The 26,528-nt window shown below is 39.4% G+C and overlaps 1 protein-coding gene across 1 annotated transcript in view; it reads right to left on the reverse strand.

The window, feature by feature from the left end:
* Positions 1–23,994, reverse strand: part of RASGEF1A (RasGEF domain family member 1A) — a 169,300-nt gene extending 145,306 nt beyond the window's left edge. Inside the window, exon 1 of the mRNA XM_054831442.1 lies at positions 23,477–23,994. The gene's annotated coding sequence lies outside the window, so the exon portion shown is untranslated. The remainder of the gene's footprint in view (positions 1–23,476) is intronic.
* Between the last annotated feature and the right edge of the window lie 2,534 nt (positions 23,995–26,528).

Genomic DNA, 26,528 nt, shown 5'->3' on the forward strand with positions numbered 1-26,528 from the left:
ACTAGCTACTTGTCTGCTAAAATTTTGTTTCATTCATCATCATTTCTTCATCTGCTTGATTATTATCTAGGTTCCTACTACAACTTTATCTGGGTGCCATTGCATGCAATTGCATTTCCAGAACAGGGAATATTTTTCTGTTACTTGTGATGATGGATTTTCATTGGATATTATAAATAAACCTTTTGACCTAAATTATTCTTTCCTCTGTATGTTGACCTTCTGTGATCTGTTTTGCTGAGTAGATTTAGTATGAAATCATGGGGAAAAATCCATGCTTTTCTCAGACTATGCTTTCATTTTGATTCTTTTGTTGCTAAATCAAAAGATTTATTACCAGGGATCTTACTATAAAAAATTACCACTACATATTCGAAAGGGTTCTCTGCAGAATCATACTTATCATTTAAGTAGAGCTATTTCACTAGAAGTTCTCAGTCTCCTTCATATTATCTTTTTGCTCTTCTCCTTCATTATCAACAATATCCACACTCTAAATATCCCATGTAAACTTCTCCATAGGTGATATCTTTGTAACAACTAGGATTTTAACCTAGCCCTGATAACGAAACCATCCTTTCTCATTGTGTGTAATGCTAGATGTTTTACTGCAGAAGGTGTGCACTAGTGTTTATGTACATCTTTTACGTGTTCACGTTGTCCTGTGTTGAGTATAATTATCACTTTCTAGGCTGAAATGTTCTACTATGGGTAGCTATTTTATGTGTTATTTATTGTGAATGAACAGTGTGTAAATGGAGTAAAATGCATGGTGTGGGTGTGAGGGGGTACAGCGAGCTAGGTTGTTGAGAAGTGTAATTGAAGAATGAGTGGCACATAGGTAATATCTAAGAGCACATACATCTAGAATTTGGGGGTTATTTTTGGAAAATATTTATGAAGTTGTACTAGATTTTGCATTTACCCTTGCTGCTGCAGAGAGGCTGATAAATATTAGCTGTAGAATTACAAGGGGACATTTTGAACTGTTCATTTCATAGACAGTTGTTCAAGAACTAAACACCTTAGTGAGAGGGAGAATTTCCTTGACAAATTCATGATATATTCCTGTTACTTGTTTGCAATTTTCAGAGCTTTCATTGAATTTGCTTCCTGGTGAGAACTGATACTTACTGTACAAGGAATTTAGTAGTGGTATTACCTGTGAAACCTTAGGGGCTTAGAAGGACCTACTCAAAGAACCACATGCAAATCCTAATGCTGCAACTTGAGCTAAACAGAGTTTTCTAATAGAATTTGCACACAGAACAAATACAGAGGAGGAAAGAATGAAATATTTTAATGTGCATCTTGACCTCTGGGAACCAAGAAGAGCTAATGTACAAAGATCTTTAAGTCTACCAGTGATAAGTAGTTACCAATGGGGTGTAAAACACAGCATCTGTTGAACATAGCAGAACACTGCCAAACTGTTGAGGACAAATAACTTCCCTGCTCTAGTCTGGAATATACCGAACAGCTTGAGCCAAAAAACAATCAGCTTATTGGCAGTGGGTGGAAAAATGTACTTGGCTTTCCCCTCATATAAATAGCTGCGAGGAATACGGCGACATGGATAAAGAAAAACAAACAAAAAATCCCTGTAATAAAAGATGCATTGATTTATATCCATTGGGATTGAGAGTTGTTCAATCTCTCTAACACTGTCTAAAAATGAGACAGATTCTGAATATGCTAAAAAACAAAACAGCAAAACCCTCTTGAAATAGGTTGGTTTAGTTGCAATTACTATACCCACACTTGGATGCAATGAAGAAATGGCAAATGATGTACACATAGCCACCCAGTGAAGATGCTAGAAAATTGCCAACTCTGACATCGAGTGAGAGGAAGATGGTGATTAACACCACATGTCATACCAAAAGGGTATTTTTTGCATTCAGGATGAATCACAGGACAACAATGTACAACTTGCCTTTAGCAACTGAGAGAGATGAAGGGAGTAAGAGAAAGTGAAGACAAGAACTAGTAAACATTGCAAGGACAGAGAATAGATACTAAACTTTTGAGGACTGCAAAGGATAGAGATTTCCTAGGTTTTATTCCTTGCTGACACAGAGTGAAGACTTTTATTGTTCATTTAGTTTAGTCTTGAAACTTGTTCATTTTCCCTGAAATAAATAATTTAAATAAATAAGTGTTGCTCTCTTGAGAAAGAAGTAAAAATAGTCTTGTTAATATATTCATCATAAATGCTGTACTTTGTAAGGAGGTTATTGTACTAGGACAATTTTGATGAGAGACTATTGTAATTTTATTTTTTTCTTCGCAAACATAGTGGCATTTCTTCTCCAAATAGAAACCTTTATACGTTGCAAAAGCAAAGTTAATATCTCTCCATATGCATCTGAAAGAGTTACACGTAAAGCCCTCCTCTCCCTTTTATACACGCCTTCTCCCCTTTGACTGAATTATTCCTTGATCTTTCCTATGCATGGAATGTTTTACTATAAATCTCTCTGGTTTATTTTTGGCGGATCCTAGGATCATAGGAGAAATCACATTGGAAGGGGTCTAAGAAGGTCTCTAGTTCAATCTCCTGCTCAACACAGGGTCAGCTATGAGATCAAACCAGTTTGCTCAGAGTTTTATTTGGTCTTGTCTTGTAAACCTCCAAGGGTAGTGATGGCAGAACCTCCCTGGGCAACCTGCTCCACTGCTTGGCTGTCTTTATGACAAAAAACTTTCTTTATACCTAGTCTGAACCTCTTTCCCCCCTCCCCCCCGCCAACTTATACCTATTGTCTCCTGTCAAGTACCACTGTAAAGAGCCTGACTCCATCCTCTTGATAACCTTCTCAAGGACTATTCCTTATCTTAATATTTTTTGTTCTCCTCCAGATTTAAAAAACAGCATCAGGGTCCTTCTGACCTACCCCTAGATTGTAGCTGTTATACCTCTCTCCTGTCTTGAGAAATTGACTTTTCTACTCTTTGTCACTTTTAGTAAGCATTAGTCTTAAAAACAGACAGCTTTATGGCTTTATGCTTCCTTCTTTAATCTTTTTTGAAGTATCTGGCACTTTGCAGGCACTACAGAAACCCCAAAACATTGCAGCCTGAACAAAGGTGTTGCCATAATTTCTAGACTGTCTTCTACCTGCATTGTCTTCCTTTCTGACCAGTCACTCAAGCTGATTACATTGCTGCTTGTGCAACGGTGCCTGATTTTAACTTAAAGCTTAAAGAGGAGCATTTGAGTGTGTGTCAGGCCTAACTCGGGCATATTTCCAATTGGGCAGTCACTATTATTTATTTTTGTGCTACTTGATGAACTTTGTGTAACAGTAGGGCAACCAAGCTCTAGACAAAAACAGCATTAACTGATAGCGATGACATTTATGTTTTCCTATGTTTCCACACAAATGAGGGAAATAGTCATAGAAATGTCTTGCCCAAGGTCATGCAGGTGGGAATTGAACCTAGCTCTTCAGACAGCGATGCAAATACTGCAGCCATACCTGTACCCTTCCGCACCCACTGCCCCCATATTCAGCCTGGTTCTTGCTGATGAGCATCAGAATGTTTTTCAGGGTGTAACTCTCAGCAGAGCTTTGTCTGTGTGCCTGTGTGAGAGAGACCGAGACTCATGGGGTGGTGTAGCTGCCTCTACTTTCAACTTCCACCTCTCAATCTTTCCAAATTACTCTGATATTTCGTGACTTCCAGTAAGGGTCTTAAAATCACTGATTAAGAACCTCAGAAAGGAAGCACCAGTTGTACGAATCCACTTGTATGAAAAATGAGCTAGTATGACAAAGAATCTAGTATTTCTTTTTTTGTCTCTGTCATATTACTGCTGTCCTCTTCAAAAGGTCTTGTATTCTGTGCCTGTTGAGATAGCAGGAAGTCATGCAATGTTGATGGTGATTTCTTTTTTCTTATCATAGAAATTAAGAATACTATAAATTGTGCAGTAGTGATATTCAAATGGGGTAATGTCTTTTAAACAATTCCAGTGGCAACTGATAGCAGTAAAGGTTAGGGCTATGCATGATTCAATAACATGCTACTTTCCACATATGTATCATGACTGAAATCAAGAAACTGGAAGTGAGGATATCTCTTAGGGGTGTTTGTTAAAATAATGAAACAAAAGGGTGGCCCACAAGATTAATAATGGCATAAAGAATCTTTTTTTTTTTTTTTCCCTCTGGTTATTATGACAAAAATTTGTTACTATCTGACAGCTGTTTGGCTCTTCCTGTTCGATAAACCGATGGCTCTGGCTGGTGACTTGTGCGCAGCTGTCCACGCCGTGCAGCTGGCGCAGTCTGACAATAATTCAGTAAGGCCAAGTTTTGTATGGGTGTAGGTGTGCAGTGCTACCCTTGTGCTTTAATCTGTCCCCTCGTGGCCGTGGTGAATGTAATTTGGCTGTCAGAGCTGTGGAGGCAGCTTGCAATGATACTACCCTTGCTGTACTTGTCTCCGCTTTAATGGAGCGGTTCAATTTCCGTGGCTGTATTAGTCTGGCATCTTTCTCAAGCACAATAAAAATTCCTTGAAGATGGCACATGTGCACTTTTACTTAATTACCAAACCAGTATTTCTCAAAAAAAAAAAAAAAAAAAAAAAAAAAAAAAGATTATTATATTAACTGACTTCTCATATAGCGTGTGAGCTGACACAGTGGGCAGGCAATTAGTAAGTAGTTGCAAAAGTCAAAAGGCGCTTTAAAAAAAAAAAAAAAAAACAAAAAACCAAACAAACCACAAAAAACCCCCCAACCAAACAAAAAACCTCCCTGAAATCTGCCAAAGCCACCTACTGCTCTAAATCTTTGGGACATAATGTAGTGCCATGCAGAGATGCCTATACTGGCTTTGCCCTTTTGGCAAGGTGATTCTCAAAAGGATTAATGAACCTGGACGGAGGAGTACATTAAGGCAGGTGTGTTACTTTACTGGCTGGCATGCTTAGGTTAGTTTGGGTATCTCTGCGTAGCATTACATTATGTGGTACTGACAGAGCATGATACATCTAAAGAATAACTTTTTGTCAGACCGGGCTCTTGGTCCTCTTGTGGTTTGGTTTGATGTTCTACTGCCAAGGGATCTGAGTTACTCCATGTATGATAATCTGCTTGAACTTTGGAAATCTGAATGTTTAGGTCTTGCTTGCACGTCTGGCATCAGATCTTCTGCATGTGACCAGCCAAGCATGGAAGAAAGATCAGCAGTAGAAAGCCCTTTTTCTGCATATGTTGAATGTGTCTGGCCTCTCTGCCCTTGTAAGCTTTTATTTCAGACCTTTGCCTTACAATGACTGTATGTCTAAAGTAAACAGAGGGAAAAACCTTCAGCCATACCACCCCAAAATTAGCTTGGCTTTTCTCCAAACTAGCCTGTGTAGCATCTAGAAGAACTCCTAGGAAATCCAGAGAAAGCGTTTCATGTCGTGCAGAGCATTGATAAGCTGGAACCATGCAGCAGATAGGCACTGGCAATAAATATCTCTCACTTGTCATATTATAAACAGAACTTTCCTGCAGACAGGAAATGTGGTTTCAAAAAATAGATCTTAGATTTTTGAAATAGGGACTTGCCTATCCCACATAGGGACCCCGGGCTACTAAATATTGTGGGAGCTACTTCTGTTTAAAATCCCAATGTTAATTCTTGACTGAAAAAACCCTCCATCTTTTCAAATCAAATGCCTTATGAAAATGAAAAAAAAAATATATACCTTATAGTAATGCTGGTGAAGAATGTCTGTGAAAGCTAGTTAATCAATACTGCATAAGCTGATGGACAGTTAAGATCCTTTTGATAGTTTTTACACCCTTGATAGTTTTTAATCCTGGAGTCTGAATATCACCTCATACTATGCAGTTATAGCATAGTATGTATCTATCTAAATTCTCCCTGAAGTGTTAAGTGGACATATTTTGTCCTTCACAGCAATCCTGAAAATGTAGATTGTGGTAGTGTTGAGAGCTGTCAAACTGCTATGTGGTCTGCCTGGGGTAGATGAAGTGAATCTGCTCTATGGTGTATTAGGCTTGTGAGCTATTTTTAAAATGGAAGCTGTTCTATAAATGTTTTAGGCATAATTAGAATATATTGGGAGAGAACTCCCTATGGAAATAGCGCGGAGCCTGGTTGGCTGGTGCAGGCTCTCCAAGGTGTTACCTGCCACAGACATATAAAAGGTATAAAGAGCTCAGTCAGTTTTAAGGGTAGGTGAAATAAGCAGCTGCTTATCCTAGTAAGGTGATACGGCTTTGAAAGAAAGAAAGGAAATTTGCTCTGGTGGCACATTTGATATTTGCTGGCAATGAATATTTGTTGCTAAAATTGTCAAAATGTTAAAGCTGGTCTTTCTAACCCTTTACGGAGACTTGGGAAGCTAATAGTGGAGGGAAGGAGAAAACACTTGGACATAAGTCTTCCTAGCAGCACCTGTTTCAACTTGGTTTTGCAGTATTTGTGGAAAAAGGAGAAGAGTGGGCTTAACTAGCTGAACACAGTTTATCTGTGGCTTCTTAGCTCTATCAAACCAACCAGATATGGATGAAAAATGCCCAATGGAAACAGGATTTATTGCAGAGGTGAAAAGAAATTGTAGTTGTACTCTGTAGAAAGAGTAGTGCCTTACCCTTCCTCCAGATAACACTAGTCTGTGTTAGCTAAATGGAAAGCACATTTGTTTGATAGAAAAATAAGGAAAACAAGGACTTAATTTAATTCAATTTGCCTGCTATAAGAATCTTCCGTACAATTTTATCTCGGGACTCTAGCATCTTCCTCAGGTAGGAATGGACAGTGGAGTGGAAATGCGTAATTGTAGTGATCTAAAATGTTGGCTGCCAGGTGCCATGAGACTGCACTTCTGTTGAAGAGTTTCTGAGTGGTGCTAGTTAAGGGTTTGGAAGAAAGCCATTTTTGGAGCTAGTATAATACCTATGTGAAGTGGAAAGCAAATTTAGTGCAGGAGGTAAGTCACTGCTTTGGCTAAGGAGATAGGAATTCAGAATAATCCTTCAGCTGGCTAAGTTGTTTATTTCTTTTTTTAAGCAGGTGTCTGTACACATGCACTGTGGCTGTATTTAAATAGATCCATAAATTCTTTGCTTATTATATGACTTTGGGAAACTTCATCTGTCTTATTTGGCTGATATAAAGCTGAGCAAATGCTTAGGTGTTGAGAATAGTTAATCACCTCTTCATGTTTACCATGATCTATGGTTGATCATGCCCCAGAATTTCCTGTCCCTTTGAGACAGGATCTTAGTTTCTTTATCCTTAAAATGTGGCCAGATTTCAAATTAATAGTTTTGACTGATATTTGAAGTGCTTTGAAGGAAGTATGAAGATGGAAGTGACTAGAGAAGTGCAAACTGTTATTACTGTTATACTTCAGCTAAAATTAAATTTTGCTCTGTCTAGAAAGAAAATCTGCCAAAGTTAATATTTAATCCAGTAGACTATCAGTAATTTATTCAAGAAATGCATATGAACCACAAAAAACGTGCAGTAGAAATGTTCAGGTGTTGAAGTCTGCGTAATTTAGCCTTTATAAATCTTTACATTTTAAAGGAACCAACAGATTCATCATTAATTTTTGGATGTTGTACAGAACATTCTCTCCCCCTTCCCATCTGTCTCAGAAGATTATCTTTTTCCTTGCTTTTTTTTATCCCCTTCAGAGCAAAAATGCTAAGTAATCCTGAAGACAGGAACTGTATTTATAGTCCCTCAGTTAGCTCACTGAGAGAAGCATTAATGCAAATCAGTTTATGCCTTGTAAAGAATGCTGCAATCATGTGATACCTTTCTCAGGCATGAAAGATAAAGTATATCAAATTTAGAGGCTCTTGATATAGGTTTATCCTCTTAAACAAAAACCTTTGCTATTATGAAATGAGAAGTATGCAATAAAGAAAAACAAAAGTGATGGATTTATATTAGCTAATAAGCATGCATTTTAAGGTGTGGGGGGGAAGCTAATAAAAACCTGTTGGACAATCCCCAACTCCTGACAATCACATCATTTGTGTAAAGTCTATGCTGCTATTTGTTAATACGGTTGCTATGGCAACTGAAAACCTACATCTCTTCAAGGTAAAATCAGAAGCGCAAGGAGTGTGGAAATGCCAGAACCGACTTTACACATACACAACTGCATGCTTTGTCTCTTCTGCCTCTTTTCACAGTAGATAATGACTAAAGCTTTCCTCTTCATTTTCTTTTCCGTTCTGGCACTGGGAAGGGTAATTGGGAGTACTGAGTGGTAAAATGTGAAACCCACTGGGGGACTGAGAGACTACTACCTGCTGGACTGCCAGCAATTTCTTCAACAGATGGTATCAGGTCTCAAAAGAGTCTAATTGGCTTATCATAGCCAACGCACGTGTTACAAGTGCTTAGATAAAGCCAGCAAATACACATTAGCTTGATGACTTGATTTTGTAGCTGTGCTTTTAAAGAAAAATACAGGCAAGACAGTACAACCCCCTTGGAAAGTGTTGGATTTGAGCTTCTTGGAGCTGCAATCCTTTGCTGGAGTCCTAGATCAAATGACAAAACCCGTCTATGCCTGATCTTACAGGCTGGCGCAACCCGTGCCTTTGCACGGGAAGCTCCGTGCTGTCCCTACTACAGCCTGCTGCATCACTGGTGAACTGCCAAAGTCTACGTGACTTCATAGGAGCTGTCTCAAAAGATTCCTCTGAGGTAAATGTGTCTTTTATGGGTATTCCTGAAGAGCATCCATTTGAAAACCTTGGCATATGTACCATTTAAGTAGAACTCCTCTGGCCCTCTGACTGGCATGTGCACAGGGAAAGGCTCGACTGCTGAGCTGGCTGAGGAAGTGACAGGTGAAAAGCAGCTGCTAGCAAGGTCCGGACTGGGGCATCAATAGGATCAGCTTGCTCCAGTTTAACAGGGAATTTGGCTCAATGCGTCAGAATAAAAACATCTTTTTGAAAATACAGGATTTTCCAGTTGTTTCCTATTTCAAAAGATGTTCTGAAGTTCATCTGTGAGGACTCTCAGGGGTTGTTCTGAGGGTCAAAGGACTTCAGAAGTCTAAAGAACGACTGATCTGAAGGTGGTTTTGGCCAGGGCATGTAGCAGCTGAAGTCATCCTACAATTCTAGTCCACTGTACCAGCTGGCACAGCCAAATGATTCATTGCGTATAAGGGGTTTTGGTAATTTTTTTTATTGCCTTTAAAAACTATATTGGCCACTGTGCCATCATGAAGCTTCCTGTAGGTCCACAGTGTTGCCACAAAAATAGGAAAAGAGCTATCAGATCCTCAAGCTGATATGTGCTAGATGCCGCCTTTGTTATTGGTCTGAGTGAAGATGCTAAGGAAATGCTGGTAGGTGGCCCATCTACGTGAACACAAAATGGGACCTATGTGAGGAAGGTTGGCATATCACATTGCCTCATCATCCTTCCTCATTAAAATGCCATATATATATGTATGTGTGAAATATATAGTCATTTATAAATATATGAAATAGGCTAATTTAAGTTAAATCACTTGGACTTTTTTTAAAAAAACTAAATTCAGAGGCATGTGTCTCATGGGATTTGTCAGAGAAGATCAGCTAATGTTTCTAAAGCATTGTCATGATCTGTAAAATATTCATGAGTCATATACTGTAGTTTAAGGAAAGTCATGGAATTTGGGAAATTGTAATTTTGTGGGAAGTGGTATAGTCTTGTTAATGAGCTATATCTGTCAGTTTTAATGAGCACAAGGACTTTTCCCTGTTTCTTTCTACAGGACCTATCAACAAAATAAACCCATTGCTGTTTGTAGGGTTTTCTGAGTAGTTCAGTTTTATTGCAAGGCTGCTATTGAATATCCAGTGTTAAGAAAAATAAAACTGTCTGTAGTGAAAATGTGGTTTTTTTTCTTTTTCTCGCTCTCTTTTTTTTTTTTTTTTTTTTTAATTTCGTCCATTTTTTCTCATGGTTCTCCAGATAGCAGAAGTGGTTCTGTAGATGAAGCTAGATGAAGCTGTTCAGTGTCTGTCTGTGAAACAGCACTGACTTTGCAGCTTATCACTGCTTGTCAGTACTCTTCCTGGACCTTCCACTCACTATGATTTGCCAGAAGGTGATTCTGGCAAATTTTTTCATGCAGCTGCTTAGTTAAGCTGGTTAGCAAAGCCTGCCTTTAGCCATAAAAATAAGCCATTCATTTATGTGTTGTGTAGTCTCCACATTTTCAAAAATCTTTATTGTCCTGGATTGAAACTGTTATTTTTTCTACTTCAGGACCCCCAGAATGTGTGTGTCCTCAGTGGGCAGCCTAACTTCACAAACAAAAACCCTCAGAGAAGCTAATTGTCTCTGTCTTTGATACATAATGTGCCATCTAGGAAAAAGTAGCAAACATTAAAATACAAACAAAACCCCCTGCCAAACCCCAAACTCTTGTCAGTTTTTTACAAACTTGCAAATGCAAGAGGATAAAACCCTGAATTTAAAAGAATCTATGGGCCTGTCATGTGCAGACCATATAGGGAGAATAATTCTGAATCTAAAAATAGAATTAGAGGAACTTTACCTATGCAGTTATTGCAAGATTTGAAGGTCAGACACCTTCAAATGAGCCTGAGCACAGAGATGCTGCATCAGATGGCAAAAGGAAATTATCCTGTGGAGAATGACTTTCAGAGATTCACTGGATTCATGTAGTAACTGTTAGCACACTGCGAACGGAGGCACAGAAACTGCTTTTGTTGACTGACACAATGAGATTATAGAAGAGTGGAGATTATAGAAGGGGAGCAGACCCAGGGACCCACAGAGTAGTATTTGTTGAGCATGATACTGAAACAGAACTGCCATTCAGTTCCACAGTTCCTTGTAGGGTTAGGCATAGATTCACGCATCTTTTGCAACATTTGCTGCTGCTGCTTGTGGGATAGGATTGTTTGTGCCTCTCCATGACCTGGTCAGCAGTCTATTGACAAGTAATATTCTTGGATATCTAATATGCTTGGATTTTGTGTTATGTTTCAGTTTACAAGCTGTTCTCAATTTGAACTTTGTTTTTTCAGGTGCTATCATGTTAGAAAGACACAAAAATATGAGTAAATATCAATTAGCTGCACTCTTCTTAAATTACTTCTTGTATGAAACCATGAGGTTTGTGGTTAAAAACTTGTATATGTCCACTCTTCTGGAAAGAAACATGTATGCCAAAACGTTTCTCTGAACTATTTAGATATAGGGAGAGCAAACAGTCTACAGAAACCAATAAACTGGCACCCTGTGTCTCCAAATTAGCAAGCAACTAGAGTTTGATTAAAATTGATATTGGATTCAGCAAGTCAGAGAGTTCTTACCTAGTACAATCTATAAAATTAATCAGCCACAAAATACCACATGCAGATTGGCAAGCTCTTCATCCAAGAAGTTGTAGAAAATGAGCACAACTGGCACTTCAGATCCCCAGCACATATGAGAACAATATGCTTCAGAGCAGTTTGTCACAAAACAGCATGCATATTAGCCATTCATTACTCATTAAGACTGCCACATGTGCAATAAATGCACATACATATGGTGCTATTCCTGGAAGTGCTGCTTCATTGTATGGATTGATTATGAAGTCCATTGTCACTTAGAGTTCCCTCTATAAGCAAATGCCTGTTTCTTGTTTCACAGATGCTATTTGGAGCGTGGCAGGGTATAAGCCTGCACAAGAAGTTTGTTGTGATAGCGTAAAGGCATCAGTGTTGCAAGCGTCCATTGTAGCAACCCTGGAGAACCCTAAGGAAAATAATGTGATTATTTGTTTGCATTTTAAGTTGTATGGTAAAACCTCAAAAGCTATGGCAGGACAGGCTAGACGAGTTCCTCCATAACTCTGCATCCCAGTAGAGACCTGGGTGGGAGCAAAGTTCCTAGTCAGTGATCATAGGAAAAGAAGGTACGTGTTTCTCTAGTTGCAAAAAGCCAGATCTCTTCCAAGCACTGTTGTTAGGTACCCATTAGTGTTCATAAACCTTCTTCCAATGTGCTATACCAGCTCTGCAGAATAAGGGAGTAGTAATCCTTGCAATTTTCAGCTCCAGGTAAACAGTCTTCACAATAGTACTAAAAATATCCATCCCAAGTTGCTCCAGGCCGGTAGCCTGGGAATTTTTTTCCCAACCTCTCATTTATTAACCATGAACCTGTATCAATGTTAGATGGTCTGGGAAAGATAATTTATAGCCTTTTGTACTGGGTAGGGCTTTCTGTTACCATACTGTGATGCTGAAGGAAAGGGACAAGCTTTTTTGTCCGGGTCTGTGATAGGTTCGTGCTGTATTATTTCACGTTGAGCTTCTGGAGTAACTATGTCTGCAAACCAGCAAAATCCTGTGTTGCACTAATTGGCCTACTCCCCAGGTACACAGGGAAGTTTTGTCCCAGAGTTGTCAAAAATCTGTTTTATAACCTTCTTGGCAGTTGCTGACATCCTTACACATTGCTGCAATCCCCAAAAGGGCTTTCCTGGACTGTTTGTGCAGTAGATGCTTCTCTGGACATCCTTATGAATTGCTGCTTACGCTGGCTGCAGTCAGCAGGATCTCCCTTAGTCCGTACACCCAGCCTTCAGGAGAGGGATCCACAGGGGTGCGACCTCAGTGAGACTTGAACGGTGGGGTGGATAGGTATACAGTTTACCCCCATTCAGAATGATACAGAATAATGTTGTTCAAACAAGTGTATAATACAATATTTTGAAGCAGTCCTGCAATACTGAGAAGGTAGTAATGAGTGTTGTTTTTTTGTGGAGCCTCCTTTCTCATTGCTCCAGTCTAGTCCTTTTGCTCAGATGATTCTTTAAGTCAAGGTCAGTTCATTCATTACTAGAAAGCAGTGTTTCTTTCTCCCCAGAGTTTAGTTTCTAAGCCTCAGAGATACTGCATTGTAAGACAGTAGATGGTTAGAATTGATTTTAGAAAATTATTGTTCAAGATCATTGTTTAGTATGTTCCAAGGTTGCTACATCATACTTTTTTATAATTACAGTCTCTACTTCACCAATGTATTTTGAATGTTTGGGTGATTTGAATTTAAGTAGGTTTTGGTTGCGTATGTTCTTTTTTCCTTTTTTTTCTCCTCCCCCAAACAAAAGCAATTCCATCTGGCAATTTAATTGAGAAATTAATTATAGTAGATAGCTAAGGCTTATACTGAATGCCCTTTTAGTACAGAGTGCAGTTATTTGTCTAACTAGTGCTGCATGTTTTGACTTTAAACAATTTGGCCCTCATAGGTAATTTAGAAGTTCTCATTTGTGCTCAGGCTTGAAATGAGTGTTAGCAGATGCTGTCAAGAGGAAGGAGCCTAACCACTGTGCAAGTTTGTGGCCCATACTTGGTGACTTCCAGCAAGATATATCATTACCCTCAAGAATTCTTGATTAAAAATCACTCCTCTTTTTGGGTCGGTCAGCAGAACATTGAATCTAATTTTATACCAGTGCTGACCTAATTTTAGGAAACTAAGTTCCTGCGGGGCCTGTATTGCTCCCTAGCCTATTTTCTGTGAGCCCCTCTTACAAGGGAATAGCTGAGGCTTGCCTTGGAGTCTAAAAACCTTAACCAAAGGCAACACTTACAGCTGTTTTCATGTACGCTCTTCTTGCTTGCATGAGATGTACCCTGCTGTAACCTTTCCTTTAAGGTTTTGTTTAGGCAGCGGTTATCGTGGTTTATTGCTGCTTATGGTTGCAGCAAGGGATGGAGCACAAAGGGAAATCAAATTATTTGAATTCCTTTCAATCAAATACATTTCCCACTCTTGCTTGTTTTGAATGCTACTTTCAAGTCCGCTTGAGTGTATCTCATAATGATGTGAAAGTTCAGGCCTATAAATAATAAATTAAATACATCACAGCTAACTAAACAAAAGGTTTCTAGGAAAGACAAGTGATTTCATTCACTCACATCCTTATTTACTGTACAAGCATTTATACAAATAGGGGTGTGTGTACGTGTTATCTTCAACCATTTTTCTTGGATCACAGGCAATCCCTTCTTTTTTTTTAAAAAAACAGCGATGATTCCTAAAGCAACAGCTGGAGAACAGAGCGAGCTGAAGGAAAGAAAGAAAGTGCTCCTTTCAGGGAAGCTCGGCACACCACCATGCCTGCCTCCCTTTGACAGAGCGAAATGAAATGCCATTGTTCGGCTATTGCTTACACACTTTTCCTGTTTTAATGTACCTGAGTTGTTGCTGTGAATAGTGTCCATTGTCTGTGATAAGCTGTGAATAAGGGATGATGAAGTGGTGGCTTCCTGGAAAGGACCAGAATTAATCTTCAGAATTCCTCATCCTTTCTAAAAGGCTTTCAGACAATTTGAAAACTGACAAGTGTGAGCGTTGTTAAAATTCATGCAGCTTGGAAAAAAGCCCTGTTGGATTGTCCAGTTAAGCACATTTTTAGGTTGGAAGCTTTTACTAGCTAGTTACAAATATATTGATTTTTAAAAAGAAATTATTGACCTTTAAAACCCTGGTGTCAGCTACTGCCTGGTTTATTGGAGACGTTTGGTTATTTATATTCACAGAAGCCTAGGTAAGAGCTGGCAATTTTGAGTCAGACCCTAAGCAACGATCAGAAGTGATGGGCGGGTGATGAAAACACTGTATTTACATGAAATATAATTACACAAGACTGCAGAAGGTTGAGATACCCCTTAAAGGACATTGGTCTGCATTCCAGAGCGGGGGACCTTAAACTTTTCCTCACTTCTTCCACCTCTTCTCTGGGACAATCCTCATACCATCTACAATTTGAAAGAGTTGGTTTATTCTTCTCTTCTGTGCCTGTCCCACACATGCTGTTATAACAGTTAGTAATAACTTTTTTTGGTAATATTAAGCCCTACCATCTAAGCAGTTTAGTACTCGCAGGAATGTGTGTGATGGTAGGTTTCTGATGAGGGCTGAACGTATGTACCACTAATTGTCATATTTACCAGAGGAAGACTGGGCTATTTCTGCTGTGTCTTGTTGTATTTACATTTTCACCTCAGAAAAGAAATTGTTTCCTAAGTTCAGGCAGAGAAACAATTTTCTGCCTGTCAAAACATATCAAGAAGCAGTATATGAATGGGATATTAGTTACTGTGAGTTAACTACAGATTTGAGGATAAAACCAACACTGTTGTTTAGCAACTATAGATTGATGGTAAATTAATATATATTGCATTGTTTTTCTATTGATCTTTCTTCTGGTTTTCCTTATTTAAAATGCTCAGTTAATATCACAGAATTTCCCATCCCCAGCAGGTTAACTGGTGTAGAAGGCTTGGCTCTGGTAAGATGTTTAGTGAAAAGAGGTTGTCATGAGTTAGCATGGCTCTGAGTCACGACAGGTTAAAATCAAATCCCTACTTAAATCTACAGCTTTCAGTTTTTATACTAGTGATATACTAGCACCTACATTTCTTCCCTTCATTATTTCTTTCTTCAGCAAACTACAGTTTTCTACCATCTCAGTATTTTTAAGGAGATGTTCACACCATGTTCTTTGCATTTCAGTGGTTATTCCTAGGTCTTTTCTTTCTTTTGTGCATCACAAAATCCACTGTCCCATACCTCCACCGTCTACAAGTCTCTGCTCATTCTGGATGCCCACCCTTGTGTACTGGCAGTGGGAGACTAAGAGCCAGCGTGGATTCTGCTGTTTTGACAATTTATGGATACTGAACTGTCCAACAGAAGGTTCAGAATTCATGTTCCCTATCCCGCTGCCACAGAGAAAATCCATTTGTCCTGCTTGACAAGACTATGAAAGATGTTGACTTGATTTTGAAATGTACTATAAACTAATGTCATAGTGACAACCATCTTTTGCTATGGTATCTGTTCTCTATCACCCCCCCACCCCATGCCCACACACTCTCCCAGCAGGCATTGCCTCTGCTTCCACTGCACAAGGGTTGTGAGCTGAAGGAGCAGATGCCTTGTCAGAAGGTTTGGATCCAAAGACATAGGTTTTAGCTCCTGCCCGCAGTATGGGACCATAAGACAACCCTGGCTTTGGGGGAGATGACATCTGTAACATCACCTATGTATTCTATTTGCCCCTTTATTTCATTCCATTTGCATTTGTTGTCTTTTGTATTCATTTGTAACTTAATCATTATTTCTTTACTGGTTCTTCCCTAAATCCATTATAAATGTTGAAAGTTAAAGGAGGGGAGCAAATACTTTTTCTTTTCCTCTTTTCCTTTCTTCTCATTTCTTTCCTTCATTTTCCAACATGTTCTGTCTCTCCCTTTCTCCCTCAGCTGAGTTCATTTTATTCATTAGCAGAAGCAGTGCTGCAAACTGATTTTTCAGGCAGCAGTAAGGAGTGCAGAGAATGGCTGAGGGAATTGAGGAGTTTTCTCTGTCAGTAAATCCTACCATAATGCTGCACAGGGATATTAGTCTCTCCTGGTCCTGTTCTTTCCTGCTGCATAAAAGCCATTCTTTCATTTTTTTGACTCCTTTATGGTATGTGTGCATTTGGCTCCAGAGAACTTTATACGATCCCTTTGCAAGAAAGTGCACAGAGGGAGTTAACACTTACATTTACCTTTTGAAGTGCGGCACCGATAAACATTTGATTAATGTTAAACCTAGCAGATTTTCCTCTTTCCCTATTATAGTATCTAGGAACAATTTGCTGAAGGAAAAAGTGCATTGTTCAGGCAAGAGAAGAAAAAAAAAAAGTAATAATGTGATGTTGCTGCAATTCTCCTGGGACTTCTGAAATTATTAACAACTTTTTATTTTTAATAGCAAGTGGCAGAAGTGCCTGTCATCTGTGTTGAATTCTAACTCATGTTCTCTAATTAATTTCCCTTTCTTTTTTAAGTTTCTCTTAGCTTTCTGAGAGAAATGGATTTTGAGATTAAATTGCCATGCTTAGACAGGGTGAATGTGTTGCAAGGTAGGGGGCTTTAGCCACTTTGAGCTATGTGCAGGCAGCAGAAGGGAATGATCCCACTCTGTTCTCATCAGCAGTTGTAAGGTCCTGCACTCGCAGCCTGTATTATCATTTTCAAGATCTGAAACTATTTTTATAACACTGGACCTACCTATGCAAGATACTAGGCTTGACATAGGTAAAATTGGATGTAATTACAGGGTTACTGTGGCATGCTGGAAGTCAGACTCAATTATTCAGTGGTCCCATTTGGCTTTAATATTTATGGATCTTTCTGTTAGATTTTTTTCTTTCTTCATCAAACTTCATTGCAAACACAAATATCCAACTTAATTATTTTCAGCTCCTGAGGTTTCAAGCCCATTAAACAGCAGAGAGGCTCAGTAATTGTTTTATTACTAATACTGAAAGCGTAATAATACTAGTGGCAACAGAGGACAGTGAGCAAAACAATGAGAAAAATGTGAAGGCATAAATAGCATTATTAAAGCTGTTTCACAAAAGATAAACACGACTGTCAGGTTAATATTTCAGACCACAGATAACAGTTTTAATTAACTCTTTCTTCCATTTCCCTGGTGAAGAAACTAGCTGTAGAATTATTTGGCTTTCTTAGAAGTGCAAGTCTTTCTGTATTGTTTCCTTTCCTTTCAAATCATTTACCAGCTATAATGAAGTTAACAACTGTAACGTAGTAGATGCTTTTTGCAGTTCCTGGTAACATAGAGGTTGTCTTTTTTTTTTTTTTTTCGCCTAATATTTTGATCAGTTCCCAGTTCTGTTCTGTCCTGGCCTCCAAGGGCCGGTAGATGGGGTGTGCCTGGTTCGTGGTGCCTCCTGGGGGAATAAGGCATTGCTGTGCGGCACACCACCGCAGCGGTGGCCCCAAGGAGGAAGCCTGAACTGTGTCCTGGCATGGCAGGGTCTTATGTGTTTTATGACCTGAACTGTGTCCTGAGGTTTTATGGGATAATTTCTAGTTTACTATACATTCAGTATAGTAGACGTGATATAGTGGCGATGGTAAAGTTGTGAGGATGTGGTTGTAAGCAAGGCAACATTTGGAGGTGCTTTAGGAACTGAAGAAAGGCTAGTCTGCTCAAAGCTTCCATGTTTGGGTTTTTTTCCTATTTACGTGAGGATGCCTATTTAAATTTATTATTTCTACAGCCTTGCCTCAAAGATGATCAGATGTGATTTGTGAAGCTGCAGTTGTATTTCTGTTTTGAGAGTGGTTTTATTGCTTCTTTAGCATCTGGAACTGTTATGGTGTCATACATGCACACGTATGGGCATACGGAACACAGATTCATATGATTTTTGAATGTTTTATCTTTTTAAATTTCATGACAGAACTGGTAATGTTTAGGACCTAGAAAAAAAGTTGAGTCCTTTCATTGTAACAAATGGAAAGAAGTCAGTAACAGAGAGTTATGTATCTCATTTGCTGTTTCCACCAACCACTTTGTTTCTGCCCTTGTACATCTTGATGCATTGGTCTTATCCCATAAAATTCCAGTATGTCTGTAGCGTGCAAATTTGTCCTTTGCTATATGGTTTCAAGTAGTGCGTAGCTACAGGCTCCAAGCTTCCTTATAAATCAACAATCTCAGTAATTTTGTTAGCAAAACCTGCTTCTGGATGGCTTTTACTCTGGTTGCTTCATCCTGTGGATCATGGTATTGTCCTCTGTGTAACCTACAAATCACTTGGATGATACATGCTTCGCTAAATGTTACCCAGCGTTGCCAGTGCCCTCAGGAATAAGAACATTTTTCTCAAACACAGACCGTTAACGTGACAAGGTTGGGAAAGACACAAGGAGAAATAGGAAGGAAAAGCTACATAGAGCTTGTTGAATATAGCCAAAAATTCAGATTATGTCTATGATCAATTTCAGATGTCTCATCCACTGGAACTGCTCTAGAGAATGTACTCTTTGCTCTCAGAAGTGTTTCCCTTTGAACTCTTGTTAGTTTATTCACACAGATCATCTTTAATGCAGCATTCCTAAACTAGCCAGTAACCCAGTAATGAAATTGCCTCAAAAACTAAAGAGAATACATGCCTAGCATACTTAGTTTCCTCATCGTTTTGGAAATTTGAATTACAATAAAAGGAAAACAAACAAGTAAGCTGATATTGTGTGAAAAGACTTTTCACATGTTAATGAAATGAAATGAACGAGAAGAAAAAAGTATTTTTCTGTTGTTTCATTTGTTGAAAGACATCAGTTTTCACAAGTCCAAATTATATGACAAAGCTCAAAAGTATGGGAAAAGCTACTTTGTGGTGAACACAATATTGTTTTTATTTTGCTTGAGCAAGAAAGAACTAAAATGGTGCCTTGGAAACTGCACCATCTGTGTTTTACGTGGGAGAAAACACAGAGCACTCTTTGGAATAAATAAATAAAGAAATAACACAGATTTTAATGGAAAAGGAATTAGTTCAAACAAAATAAATAGAAACTGAAAATTGCTGACATTATTTTAAAGAAGTGTCTGTTGAAAGTTGTTGTGATTGAAGTGGATATATTACCTTGTATTTAGATTAGGTTTTGAGACTACTTTCACACATGTATCCTGAGATACACTACACATTTCTTACATACTCCTTTATGGTTCAGTTGGTCGTACTCTTCACTGGTGTAGGTGGTCAAAGGTTCAAATTCTATTGGACTGGAAATGCTACAAGAGTGTCATCAGGTTTGTTGGAGAATACAAAAATTAAAGGCAAAGAAAGCAGTAGTCCCTCTCCCACAGATTAATTCATCCCTAATTTACAGGATGTTTGAAACCAAGACTTCTTTACTCTGAGGAAAGAAAAGTGCTCTCATCATAAAGTAATGTCTAGTCAGAAGGGTTGGATGCCTGTTTCGCATAGCTTATATACCTTACTTTCATCCCTGTGAACATCCTCGGTCTTAGACTAAGATTAGATTTGATCTTAATTGGTGAGACTACATTACAAGAAATTCCTGGAAAGCAATATAGCAAGTGTGTGAAATGTTTCCTGTTCTAAAACTAGTGCCTGGGTACAGTTCAACTTAAAATACCATTTTAATGATGATTAATAGAACTGTTCAAAATGTTACCTGTAAGTACTCTTTGTTTACCGTTTAACAAAGTATTATGCAATGAGGAGGAGGTAATCTTGACTCTGTTCAGTGTGCAATGACTAGAGCTACAGCTGCCTGAGTTACGGTGACATTAATAGTGAATCATAAAATTGGCTAAGTGTGTTTGTTGCAATGGAAAATGAAATTTTACCCGTCTTTGCATGCCTACGTGCAGGAGAGTATGGTTTATTGAGTAGTTGGGATGAATTCGATACCTTCTAGAGGTTGTTATCAAGAGTCGGTATGTTCCGGATGTGTAAAACCTTGTTGATTTGTTTAGAGCTCTTCATCTTTGGATAGGGTTTTACTTTCAAAAGAAATCTACAGAAATAAGTGAGAACTGAAGTGAAGCAGCTTCTATTTTAGCTGATTTTTTGAGCTGAAGAACTTGGCTGAACCTTCACCTTTTCAGAATGTAACCAGTTATAAGACTAAATCCACTTAACTATAACCATAGCTAAACTTCTGCGTCTCCTAACTTCAGTTTGTGGAGGTGAACTGCCAAGAGGGATGCGAAACGCAGAGCTGAGGGGATCCCCGGCACCCCATCAAAGCAGCTGCCTCACTCCAGTTAGGTGGTTTGTGTCTGGTTTCATCTTTTTAGGCTCAATCAGAGCTCCAGAGTTGAGCATCTCTGTATCTTAAAGATGTTTCCTACTGATTCCGGTGTAGCAGCTGTGTGTCTTATGCCCCTTGAACATGTAGTTACGCTGATCGTGGATTCTCTATTTGGAGTAAGATAGGTGGGACAGTAGGTAGTACTGCACTAGCCGCTCTCTAGCAGCACGACTGATTTGCCTCTTCCTGTCCTCCCAGCTCGCTGGTAAATGAATGACCCAAGAGCCTGATCATTGCTAAACAGCATTGGAAGTCCTTGTTTGTTTATTTTAGAGAAAATATTACAGCAGAAATGAAGCTTCACAGAAAGGCCAGTGATAACCCCATACAAGTCTTATCACCTGGACTGCAGCCAGACCATTTTTTCAACAGTGTTATTAAATGCCACACTTTTCCTTAATAATCCATGTTGCAACAAAGAAGCCTCAAATTAAAGCATGTGTGTCTGCTTTACAAACAGCTCTTTGCACATGTGCTGACTTTGCAGCTGCTTCCCACAGTCTTTGACTTTTGTAATTAGGACAACTGGCGAGTCCAGCTAATGATATTAAACTGACTGGTCCACCAGTCTAGAATGTCATTTATCTCAAGGGTTTAATTTGCTGAGTATGGGGCAGCACAAAACAAGGTTTGCATGCGTGATGGATGTAACTTGATTATTATTTTTTTTTTTAGCTCTTGTTGCCAAGTTACAATAAACTGTTATCACAGTAGATAGTCTGCATTTAAATGGACGAAGATTCCACCTGAAAAGAGCCGTACTGATGAAAACTGATAATATACTGATGTCTCTGAAGAGAGGAAAATAAAACAGAAAGACCCGTCTTGTAAACAGGATAATTTTGTATTCTAGACATTAGCCAGACAGGCTCAAAAATAGCTGTTAAGACCCCAGAGACTATGACATGTGCTACAGTAGCAAGTGACTAAGAGCTTGCGTACAACAAATAGCTACTAATTTAAAAATAAATAGTATGAATATTTTCAAGTGCTTAAAGACAGAATCACAACGATCTGTTGTCTGAATTGCACTTTACTTTCCCTAGGAAAAAATCTGATACTCCTGCAGTCAGGTATCATATCTAAATGCTAATAAGAAAGGTAAATTAAAAAAAAAAAAAAGGGACTGAAGTCTCTGCAATTGTCCAAATGATTGGAAACAATATTAAAGCATAATGCGGGTAAACACCTTCAAGTTTTATCAAGTGGAAAAATGTACCATATTCTGACAGAAAATGAGGCAGAATCTGTGCTGGCACGTCAAGACATCATCCTACCTCTTCCTGGAGATCCGTACCAAAGTCCTTTAAGTTCTCTGAAATAAGAATCTGTTTTCCCCTAATCTATTTAAAAGATTGCATGGAGGGGCATTAACTAAGGGGAGTGTCTATTACTGCCATCTTTGAGTTCATTCCAGAAATATTCATGCTGGGTCAACAGACTGTGGGTCTTGGTGACTACCTGGAAGCCGAATGGTGTTCAGTGTTAACTGCTGATACCTGTTTGGTCATCTCCGTAGATGTGATCAATGTGGGGACCTGTCAGTGTCTTTGAATAGAAATTCCTTTTCATAGCAATAATGTCAGGGCAGTTCTTTGTGGGTTTAAAAGTCAACTCTTAATAAACTGATTGCCAGTACACAGGAGGGCTGAACAAATAAGATGTACAAGATATTGCAGAAAAATACTGTATAACGTATGAGAAACATAGGTACATCCAGTTATAATTGCAACACTTTCCACAGTACAGAGAACATGTAAACCAACCCAAATGTCTTCCCTGCAGTTAGACCATTAAAGATCCAAAGGTATGATTGTGCCATTCTGCAATGTGCACTAGCTAGTCCGATACTCTCTTTATAGATTTAGAAAAGCATGATGCTGGTTTAATTCTAAAGGTGTCACCCTCTGAAATAAGCCATTTGGTAAAAAGCATTGAATTGACAGAAATGAAGCTGTAGATGTTCAGTGAAATTTTTTCATTAAAATCAGAACTAAAAACTGTCAATCAGCACCAGCAGAAACCTGCTTAGATAACTCTGCTTGAAACACTGTACCTCCTCAGAAAATGGAAGGAGGGAATTTTGCCAGGATTTCAGAACTGGGAGAAGAAGCTTTTCCCTTTACTTTAAATTGCTGTGCCAGAGACATGTACTGTCCTTGCAAAAACCCTCCTGCAACACTGAATTTTTGATTCACAGCAGAAAAAGCAGAGAGGGGAATGCAGACAGAATATGTAGTGCAGCGCTGCCTGTGCTTCTGCAGACTTGTTCTGGTGGTTTCAGTGAGCACTACTTTTGAAAAACCTGAAAATGGATTGTATCTATATGATCCTATGAGAATCCCTCAGAGGGAGGGGAAATGACAGGGAAGCGTTTCTGTGGACTGTGGAATTTCAACTCATTAAAGTGATGAAACAACTGCCGTGGGAATGAATCCGCACAGAGTCCATGACGGACGCCAGATACGCCGTATTCCCAGCGGCAGAACACAAAAGCGTGCCTGATCATTTAGCAATATTGAGAAGCTTCTTGTATTCACAGGAGCAGGTGGTAGTGCTGCCGTAAAAGTTGCATTAAGGGGAGAAAATGCAGTCACCAGGCTATATTCTGACCTGCCATCTCTCCCCCCGGGTGTAGCTGGGTGGCACGCACGGGGTTAACGCCAGCAAGGCACACTGGTGGCATGTAATGCCAGGTGTTCAGACACCCACCGAATTAGTTCCAGTGCCAGCTTTTGTACACAGCTTGGCACCCTCAAAGCGTCGGGCGACTTTAACGTTAAAAAAGGCTTTTAAATCACTTACCTTGGTCTAGTCCAGTGTAGCTTTTTGGTTGTTCTCCGTCCACTACCAGAAAAAGAGAAATTAATGCCAGATTCCAGTGAGTCATCCTAAATGACAGAGTAGGCTCACTCTTTGCACCGGCTGCTGGCTGCCTCCGCTGTGTGACAGCTGCCGGCTGGCTGGGGAACAAGCGTGTCCCATTCTGCAGCCTGCGGCAGGGGGAGAGGGGAAGGCAGCGCCGGGGAGAGGAGGTGGGAGAGAAAGCCGGAGAGGGGGACCAAAAGAGAGAGGAGAGAAGCAGAGACAGGAATATACCATGTGGCTGCGTGCTCCCCTTCTCTGCCTGGTGCTCAGCCTTGCTACGTGCTGCCGAAAAGTTACTTATTAATATGTGATGCACTCCCTGATTTTAAAGCCTCCTCACTCCTGCCCTCTTTTTGGTCTATGCCCAGAGGAACTTATCAGCATTTCGGCGATTACATTATCATCTCTCTATTTTGGAGGCTTGCGTGGATGCTGTGCACAGAATATGTTGAGTAAAGGAAGTCTGTCTTGTGACTGTGTGAAAAGTAGCACTTTTGGTTTCTTGCAGCAATTTTATAAGCTGTTTATCTGAGAGTGGGAAACCAAGGGCAGGGCGCTCATTCTGGCATCGGAGCAAAGAAATAGAAGAAGATGTTGAGGAGAGGAAGACATTTCTTGGTCGTTCTTAACAGAAGGGAAGGTTGAGATAATTTCTGAGCCCCTGGTTTATCATCCTCGGATGTGTGTCTGCAGATCAGAAACTGGTACCAGAGACAAGGCCCTTCATGGGGATCCCTGCAATAATTCTCAAGAGTAAAAGCAAGCTGTTGGAGTGGGTAACGTTGCACAAAATGTCAGAAATTTCTCTGGGGAAACACTGCTAGTTTCTAATCGCCCCGAGTCTCCAAAGTACAGGTTAATAATTTCATTACACTCATACCCCTTGTATGCCTCTGTTTGTTTATACACATATTTTTTTAGGAAACTAGTACAAGTCAGCTTCACAAAAGTTGGTGATTGCTGAAAATTCTTTAGTGTCACTGGGAAAGAGGAAGAGGTGTTTAGGTTCCCACTGTTTGCTAACTAGTTCTTAGCCTCTATCAAAAGGGTGAGTCAGGAAGGCTTTTGTGGGTCTTTTGAAGGCTCTTTAATAAAATATTTGTAGCAGAATCTTAAGAAAATTGAAAGTGCTATTACTTCTGTGTCAAGCTGCATTCAGATGCTCTGAATATTTGTCAAATTCATCTCCGTCTAGAAAGGGTGGTGTTTCATATTTTATATTCCTGCAGCGTGAATGTGAGTGGATGGTCTTAATCCTGATTAATTGGCACATTTGCAAAGAAAACTAGGGAAAGAAATAAGAAATAACAGCATAAAGGTGGAAGACCTAAAATACGTATGCATTCTTGATTAGAAAACTGAATGTACGATAATTTCACATCTACTCCAAATGATTGCACCAGTTAAATATCCATTAGGTGTTCTGCCTGTGTTTCCCTCTGCAGAGTACTGAATGACGTTTTCTTCTTTTCTGGTGTTATTGGCTACGGATGGTCCTGTGAGAATGAGATATGAGCTCTTCAGATATTTTTTTTTTTTTTTAACGTTTGATTTAATTATATATATAATTATGACTTTGCTAAAGGTGCTAGGGATTTACCAGACTTGTAATTTATAATGAAGCAGAACAGCAGCTCATATTCAAGACCTTATGAAACATTTCCTTAGGCTGATTGCAGGCAAAAATCATATTTTGTGGGGGTTTTTCCCCGTAAATTTGAACCACCGCAGCAACTTTTTTTAACCCTTAAATTTCCACACCTAACGTGGCATGGCGTCATGAGTGGCATATACCTGTGAGCCGTGGGCTGCTGTGGAGTGTAAGGAGCTTTGTCCTTCAGCCTGTGAGTGAACAGCATGAAGAATATCCACAAAAGTGTTTAATTTGAATTCCCTGTGGACATCATTTCATTAGCAGAAATAGGTCTTTGGTACTATTGGGTAGTGACCATGGAGAAGTGCATCACTAGAGAGAATCATCTGTGTGTAAGATGTCTATCCAGAGTTTCGCCAGGTCTCTCAGAAGTCAAACAGAATTGTACACGCATTCAGGATTAGCGGTGTAGTAGACCTCAACTGAGAAATGGTTGAGTGGGAGAAGAAAAGGACGTTGTGCCATGGAGTACACGTTCTGTAACAAGGACTCTGCTTCAGACACCCTGTGTGGTACTGGAGTTGTCCGTTAGGATTCTGTACTGTTGAGAAGACAGGGTGGAGAGGTAATGTATGGATAGATCTCAATGACAGAGGGTGTCACAAAATAATTAAACACGTTTGTCTGAAGTGACAGACAGTGGCAGATGAAGCTGGGTATCCTCATTAGGGTGGGTGGGAGCGCAGAGAGATGCTCAGGGGTGTCTGGAGCCAGGCCTGAAAGTGTGCTGGGAGTCTGGGGGGGCTGGCACCTAACCACAAACAGGGTGAGGAGCAACAGTGAAATAGAAGGATGCTCATCCTTGGATACAAAACTAAAGTTGGATCGATTATCTGCTGATGTTGACTAATATTTTGTAAGACTATTCTCCTAAACTTTAATAATTCCTTTAGTAAAATTGGTCTAATTGCTGGTTGTTCCCCTTCTGTCTACTCGGTATTGCATAGAGGATGCTCAGTAACCACATGAACTCTTTTCCTATCAACAAGACATGATTATTAATATCAAAATAAACATGAAAAATGTTTTAAAAGCAGGAAGGGCTCACTTAAAGTCTGTCTGTCTTTCTATAGCCTTGTCCTTTAAATCCCTGAGGGGATACTATATTAGTTCTTTGCAAATTCTGTTCTCCATTGAAATTTGACCCAATGTGAGAGTTTGTCCCCGGTTTGGCTGGGGGAGGATTGCAGCTACTGTTTTGGCAATGAATGCTTGTAGCAGAGTAGCAATATGGAGTAAATTCTAATTCCAATTACGCTTGTACAGCTTGATATTAGAAGAGCTGCATGAGTGAGGCTCTTTCTCATCCATCTTTTTATTTTTTTTAGTGGTACC

Source organism: Grus americana, chromosome 7 (assembly GCF_028858705.1).
Source record: "Grus americana isolate bGruAme1 chromosome 7, bGruAme1.mat, whole genome shotgun sequence".
Lineage (NCBI taxonomy): Eukaryota > Metazoa > Chordata > Aves > Gruiformes > Gruidae > Grus > Grus americana.